Here is a 7024-nt window from a genome sequence, read left to right on the forward strand (position 1 = left end):
AAGAGCCTGGTATGTATATTCCATGGTGTCCAAAAGAGTGGGACACAACCTAGTGACTGAACAACAACAACAACAGCAATATTGCATTTAGCTTTTTCCATTTTGTTTCTAATTTCCAATGTGCATATAATGGGCTATCATACTTTTGCAGTATAATAAATTATGAAAACAGTAGGGGACGACACCAGTTATTTTATTGATTAGGAAGGTGGATTCCATTTGAGGTGAAATGTCCAAGAAAAATTAGTGAGTAGCAGAACCAGGACTAACACCAGGGATGAACTCATACTGGTGGCAAGCAGATAAGCATTGATGATACACCTAAATTCTTAACATGGGCCCACCATCTTCTAACTGCATTAGTAGAGAAGTCTTTTCATTTCTTGGAGCCTCAATTTCCTCATTTATAAAATGGGGATAACTGGTTGGATTGTAATTTCCATGGGCTTTACACATGCTAGCATATAGCACAACAAAACAGAGGAGGCCTGAAGTGGCAGCTTTCCTCTCCTGGTTGCTCGTCAGCATCTGTTCTGTCAGTGATGCAAACATGCAGAAGCTGATTAAGTACATGATGACTTTTATTGACAAAGTCAAGGAGGAGGCAGAATAGACAGGAAAGCAAAAGAAGAGTTCAACATTGAGAAATATCAGCTTGTGTAAGCGTAAAGAGTGAAGATTATGGAATATTATGAGAAGAAAGAAAAGCAGATTGAGCAGAATAAGAAAATTCAGATGTCCAGTCTGATGAGTCAAGTGAGGCTCAAAATCGTCAGACTGAAAGACGGATGATCTTGTCACAAATCTAAAGACAGAGACTCAGCAGAATGGTAAAAGATAGAGCCAGGTGCCAACTGCTGCTGAATGGCCTGATCCTCCTTGGCCTGTACCGGTTGTTGGAGCCCTGAATGGTCATTTTTGAAAAAACAAAACAAAACAAAAAAAACCCCCAAGATTTCCCACTGGTGAAGGCAGCAGTGCAAAAGCAATGTCTGTGTACAAAATCACCACCAAAAGAGATGTTAATGTCTAAAATGATCCGAAGGCCTACCTGCCTGAGGAAATAGCTGGCAGGGTTGCAATCTATAGTGGGGATTGCAAAATCAATGTTTCCAATATCCTCAAAAGCTGGCTGGACCTCATTGTCTAGCAGATGGTGCCAGAAGTATAGGGAACCTTGTTTGGTGCAAATGCCAACAGGAAGTGTTTGGACTACGCCTACAGGAGGTAGTGTCCATCTACTGCTGTGACATGGATGCTTCTGACATTTGAAGAAACAAGATGACCTCTGTAATTTCCTCTTTGCTGTTCTCATATCTATATTTATCAGTGGATAGAAGGAAATGTTAACCCACTCCAATATTTTTTCCTGGAGAATTCCATGGATAGAGGACCCTGGCAGGCTACAGTTCATGGGTTGCAAAAGAGGAGACACAACTGAGTGACTGAACAACAACAACCCTTCTGTAGGGAACACCCCTGGCTGATTGGTAGCAATGGGAGAGTTTCACTTAATATGGTTAGGAAACCTTCCTCTAGCATATCTGAGATTTCAGCTTCCTGCTGGCTCTGCAGTAAGAAGGCAAGGGGTCAGATGGTGGGTGCATGAATGTCTCTGAGTCTCCTGTTCTCTGGTCCAGTGTCTAGCCTAGAAGGGCCAGTATATGCTGGGTTCTGGAGTCAGGTCTTTGCTCTTTGGGCTTCAGTTGCACGTGAGGCCACATTCCTTCTAGCAATAGCTGCTTCACTGTTACCTGTTTTGGCCTATAAATGTTTGTTTGTCGTGTGATTTAAGATCTATGCCATGAATACGCTTTATTTATTAAAACAAAATGCATACCTGGAAAAAAGTAAGTAGCTGTCACATAATGGGTAACCAAGAAGTGCCATTTCCCTTCTTTCCAATTGCTCCGTTCCCTGTTATAGAGCCTTAAAAGTGTACCCGCCAATATCTTCTTTTGAGTTACTCTAATGTTGCTCTAATACGCTTTTTGCACTTATATATTAATACAATACCTTGTATTGTTCATATGTTGATGTCTTAACAGCTAGTACCACAGAATGTCAGTATATTTTGAGATGGGGTCTTTGAAGAAGTAAAGTTAAATGATGTCTTTAGGGTGGGTCTTAGTACAGTCTGACTGGTATCCCTATAAGAAGGGGATGTTTGGGTATATAGAGAGACACCAGGGATGCATGTGCACCGAAGAAAGACTCTGTGAAGATGCAGAGAGGTTGGCTTGCCCCCTGCAAGCTGAGGAGAGGACTGTGAGGCCTCAAGAAAAACCTAATCTGCGGATATCTTGTTCTTAAACTTCTAGCCTCCAGAGCTGTGAGGAAATAAATTTCTATTGTTTAAGCCATATAGTTCGTGATATTATGTTATGGAAGCCCTAGCAAAGTACTACCTCTTCCATCTTTAAATAGAATCACACTAGGACCACAGCCTTGTCTAATTTAATGAAACAAAGCCATGCCATGCCCGCAGAGCCACCCAAGACGGGCGGGTCATGGTGGAGAGGTCTGACAGAATGTGGTCCACTGGAGAAGGAAATGGCAAACCACTTCAGTATTCTTGCCTTGAGAACCCCATAAACAGTATGAAAAGGCAAAATGATAAGATACTGAAAGAGGAACTCCTCAGGTCGGTAGGTGCCCAATATGCTACTGGAGATGAGTGGAGAAATAACTCCAGAAAGAATGAAGGGATGGAGCCAAAGCAAAAATACCCATGTGTGGATGTGACTGGTGATGGAAGCAAGGTCTGATGCTGTAAAAAGCAATATTGCATAGGAACCTGGAATGTCAGGTCCATGAATCAAGGCAAATTGGAAGTGGTCAAACAGGAGATGGAAAAAGTGAACATCAACATTCTAGGAATTAGTGAACTAAAATGGACTGGAATGGGTGAATTTAACTCAGATGACCATTATATCCACTACTGTGGGCGGGAATCCCTTAGAAGAAATGGAGTAGCCATCATGGTGAACAAAAGAGTCCAAAATGCTGTACTTGGATATGATCTCAAAAATGAGAGAATGATCTCTGTTTGTCTCCAAGGCAAACCATTCAATATCACAGTAATCCAAGTCTATGCCCCAACCAGTAACACTGAGAAAGCTGAAGTTGAACGGTTCTATGAAGACCTACAGACTTTTTAGAAGTAACACCCAAAAAAGATGTCCTTTTCATTATATTGGACTGGAATGCAAATTAGGAAGTCAAGAAACACCTGGAGTAACAGGCAAATTTGACTTTGGAATGCAGAATGAAGCAGGGCAAAGGCTAATAGAGTTTTGCCAAGAGAACGCACTGCTCAGAGCAAACACCCTCTTCCAACAACACAAGAGAAGACTCTACACATGGACATCACCAGATGGTCAAAACTGAAATCAGATTGATTATATTCTTTGCAGCCAAAGATGGAGAAGCTCTATACAGTCAGCAAAAACAAGACTGGGAGATGACTGTGGCTCAGATCATGAACTCCTTATTACCAAATTCAGACTTAAATTGAAGAAAGAAGGAAAACCACTAGACCATTCAGGTATGACCTAAATCAAATCCCTTATGATTATAAAGTGGAAGTGAGAAATAGATTTAAGGGCCTCAATCTGATAGATAGAGTGAAGTATGGACAGAGGTTCATGACATTGTATAGGAGACAGGGATCAAGACCATCCCCATGGAAAAGAAATGCAAAAGAGCAAAATGGCTGTCTGGGGAGGCCTTGCAAATAGCTGTGGAAAGAAGAGAAGTGAAAAGCAAAGGAGAAAGGAAAGATATACCCATTTTAATGCAGGGTTCCAAAGAATAGCAAGAAGAGATAAGAAAGCCTTCCTCAGCAGTTAATGCAAAGAAATAGAGGAAAACAACAGAATGGGAAACACTAGAGATCTCTTCAAGAAAATTAAAGATACCAACGGAACATTTCATGTAAAGATGGGCTCGATAAAGGACAGAAATGGTATGGACCTAACAGAAGCAGAAGATATTAAGAAGAGGTGGCAAGAATACACAGAAGAACTCTACAGAAAAGATCTTCATGACCAAGATAATCATGATAGTATGATCACTCACCTAAAGCCAGACATCCTGGAATGTGAAGTCAAGTGGGCCTTAGAAAGCATCACTACAAACAAAGCTAGTGGGGGTGATGGAATTCCAGTTGAGCTATTTCAAGTCCTGAAAGATGATGCTGTGAAAGTGCTGCACTCAATATGCCAGCAAATTTGGAAAACTCAGCAGTAGGCCACAGGACTGGAAAAGGTCAGTTTTCATTCGAATCCCAAAGAAAGGCAATGCCAAAGAATGCTCAAACTACGGCACAATTGCACTCATCTCACATGCTAGTAAAGTAATGCTCAAAATCCTCCAAGCCAGGCTTCAGCAATATGTGAACTGTGAACTTCCAGATGTTCAAGCTGGTTTTAGAAAAGGCAGAGGAACCAGAGATCAAATTGCCAACATCCGCTGGATCATCAAAAAAGCAAGAGAGTTCCAGAAAAACATCTATTTCTGCTTTATTGACTGTGCCAAAGCCTTTGACTGTGTGGATCACAATAAACTGGAAATTCTGAAAGAGATGGGAATACCAGACCACCTGACCTGCCTCTTGAGAAATCTGTATGCAGGTCAGGAAGCAACAGTTAGAACTGGGCATGAAACAACAGACTGGTTCCAAATAGGAAAAGGAGTACGTCAAGGCTGTATATTGTCACCCTGCTTATTTAACTTCTATGCAGAGTACATCATGAGAAACGCTGGCTGGAAGAAGCACAAGCTGGAATCAAGATTGCCGGGAGAAATATCAATAAGCTCAGATATGCAGCTGATACCACCCTTATGGCAGAAAGTGAAGAGGAACTAAACAGCCTCTTGATGAAAGTGAAAGAGGAGAGTGAAAAAGTTGGCTTAAAGCTCAACATTCAGAAAATGAAGATCATGGCATCTGGTCCCATCACTTCATGGGAAATAGATGGGGAAACAGTGTCAGACTTTATTTTGGGGGGCTCCAAAATCACTGCAGATGGTGTTTGCAGCTATGAAATTAAAAGACACTTACTCCTTGGAAGGAAAGTTATGACCAACCTAGATAGCATATTGAAAAGCAGAGACATTACTCTGCCGACTAAGGTCCATCTAGTCAAGGCTATGGTTTTCCTGTGGTCATGTATGGATGTGAGAGTTGGACTGTGAAGAAGGCTGAGCACCGAAGAATTGATGCTTTTAGTGGTGTTGGAGAAGACTCTGGCGAGTCCCTTGGACTGCAAGGAGATCCAACCAGTCCATTCTGAAGGAGATCAGCCCTGGGATTTCTTTGGAAGGAATGATGCTAAAGCTGAAATGCCATTACTTTGGCCACCTCATGTGAAGAGTTGACTCATTGGAAAAGACTCTGATGCTGGAAGGGATTGGGGGCGGGAGAAGAAGAGGACAACAGAGGATGAGATGGCTGGATGGCATCACTGACTCGATGGCCGTGAGTCTGAGTGAACTCTGGGAGTTGGTGATGGACAGGGAGGCCTGGCGTGCTGCAATTCACTGGGTCGCAAAGAGTGGGACACGACTGAGTGGCTGAACTGACTAACTAAAGGTGCTCGAGGGCAAACTGCATTGCATTCCTTCGTAATCAGAGCAAATGATCAACAGTTTCTTGATGAATACTATGATTTTTATGTGGAATAGATTTATTGAGGATATCACTTGTATTTGTTTTGTATTTCTTTTATGTGTCCCATAAAAGGCCCAGCTATTGAGGTTACAAACAACTGTAATGTAATAATGAGGATTATATATAATCTTTTTTTTTCTTTTGCAAATAGCAACTAGAATTGTCCTTTTTATGAAGTCATAGGAGTAAATGCAATTAAGGCTGAAAAGATTATTCCTTGTTGCCTGTCTAGACATAGGAAGAGAGAATTAAATCTTCAAATGTAATTTCTGAAATTAAGATTAATGACCAGTAGTACATGATTCCCTTATATGCTCATGACCTCATGTTGTTTGAGACTACATGTGGGGGCTTCCCACTGTCTTTGTATTAATGAATATGATTGAATTATTTTAAATATAGCTAGACTATAGCATTAACTTGTCTGTTTTAGAAGTTTGCCTTGTATTTTTCAGAGAATCAAAAACAGGCAATCATAAATGAGAAAGTCAAAGAGTTTTTTACTGAACTTTAAAAATTACATTTAATTCTCATTTTCTGGATTATGAAGAATGTGGGAGAAAATGAATTATCTTAGTTAATTTATGGAAGGGACATCAAGAGATAAAAAAAAATTTGCAGGTTTTCAATGTTTTCCTAGTCTAAGAGTTTAAAGGGGGATTTAGTGATAAATGAGAAATCTTATGAACAGTAAAGTAGAAAGTTTATTATTGGGAAAAAATGCAGAAAATAGTTTTTAAGGAAGTGAAGGGGGCTTCCTCCGCTTGTTCTTGAACCAGCACAATCTTTGTGTGTTCCCTTAGCATATATATGTTTAAATATACATAAGGAATATTTTTCTAATATCTTGTCATTGTCATTACCTGCTAAGTAATGTTTGGATGTTAATTAAAGCTTATGGCACTCATTCACACATCTGTAGATAAAAGGCATTAGAATAGATGATCTAGAAAAATTAACATACTTTTCAATTCTAGGATTCTATGACTCTCTGTATTATATCTGGATATATGGGAAAAAAGGGAGAGGATAAAAGTGATGTCACTTAGGGAGGGTACTGTTTGTACTTGTTCTGTCAGTCTCCTAAACACAGTCTTTGCCATGGGGCGTTGACTGGCTTCTGAGCTCAAACACCAAGCTCTATGCTTTAAGACCATGGGGTACTATTCACTACTGAATCTCCAGAACTAGAAGAATGCCTGCAGCATAAAAGACAGTCAAAATACTTGTTGGAAGAAGGAGTAGATTAATGTTTCTAATGCTGTTTTGAATATAATCTATTATAGGGTAACCTGCCTGTATTTTTCAGAGTTATGTTGACATATGTCCACTCAGTTATTAGACATCTGG

The 7024-nt window shown here is 40.3% G+C and overlaps 1 pseudogene; it reads left to right on the forward strand.

Annotated features, from left to right (window-relative positions):
• Nucleotides 1-454: 454 nt before the first annotated feature.
• LOC138432393 (V-type proton ATPase subunit E 1 pseudogene) lies at nucleotides 455-1231 on the forward strand (annotated as a pseudogene).
• The last annotated feature ends 5793 nt before the right edge of the window (nucleotides 1232-7024 follow it).

Source organism: Ovis canadensis, chromosome 2, assembly GCF_042477335.2.
Source record: "Ovis canadensis isolate MfBH-ARS-UI-01 breed Bighorn chromosome 2, ARS-UI_OviCan_v2, whole genome shotgun sequence".
Lineage (NCBI taxonomy): Eukaryota > Metazoa > Chordata > Mammalia > Artiodactyla > Bovidae > Ovis > Ovis canadensis.